Source organism: Brachyhypopomus gauderio, chromosome 8, assembly GCF_052324685.1.
Source record: "Brachyhypopomus gauderio isolate BG-103 chromosome 8, BGAUD_0.2, whole genome shotgun sequence".
NCBI lineage: Eukaryota > Metazoa > Chordata > Actinopteri > Gymnotiformes > Hypopomidae > Brachyhypopomus > Brachyhypopomus gauderio.
In genome coordinates this window covers 17,641,610-17,641,813 of record NC_135218.1, presented here as the reverse complement: position 1 = coordinate 17,641,813, position 204 = coordinate 17,641,610, and positions in this window count along the sequence as shown.

The window sequence follows — 204 nt, the reverse complement described above, 5'->3', positions numbered from 1 at the left end:
GCCAACGTCAGGCACTGCCAGTGCTCGAAAGCAATCACTCTGGAATTGCCGACCTGGTTAGATTAGATCTTGACGTGTAGTTAAGAGGACGGTTGTGTTTTATTAAATCCGGGGCCAAGTTCTATTCATGCAAGTCTTTGTTTGTGGATGTTTTGTGCTGTTTCTCTCCACTGTTGCTACAGCCAGACTGTGCTCATTCAGGGG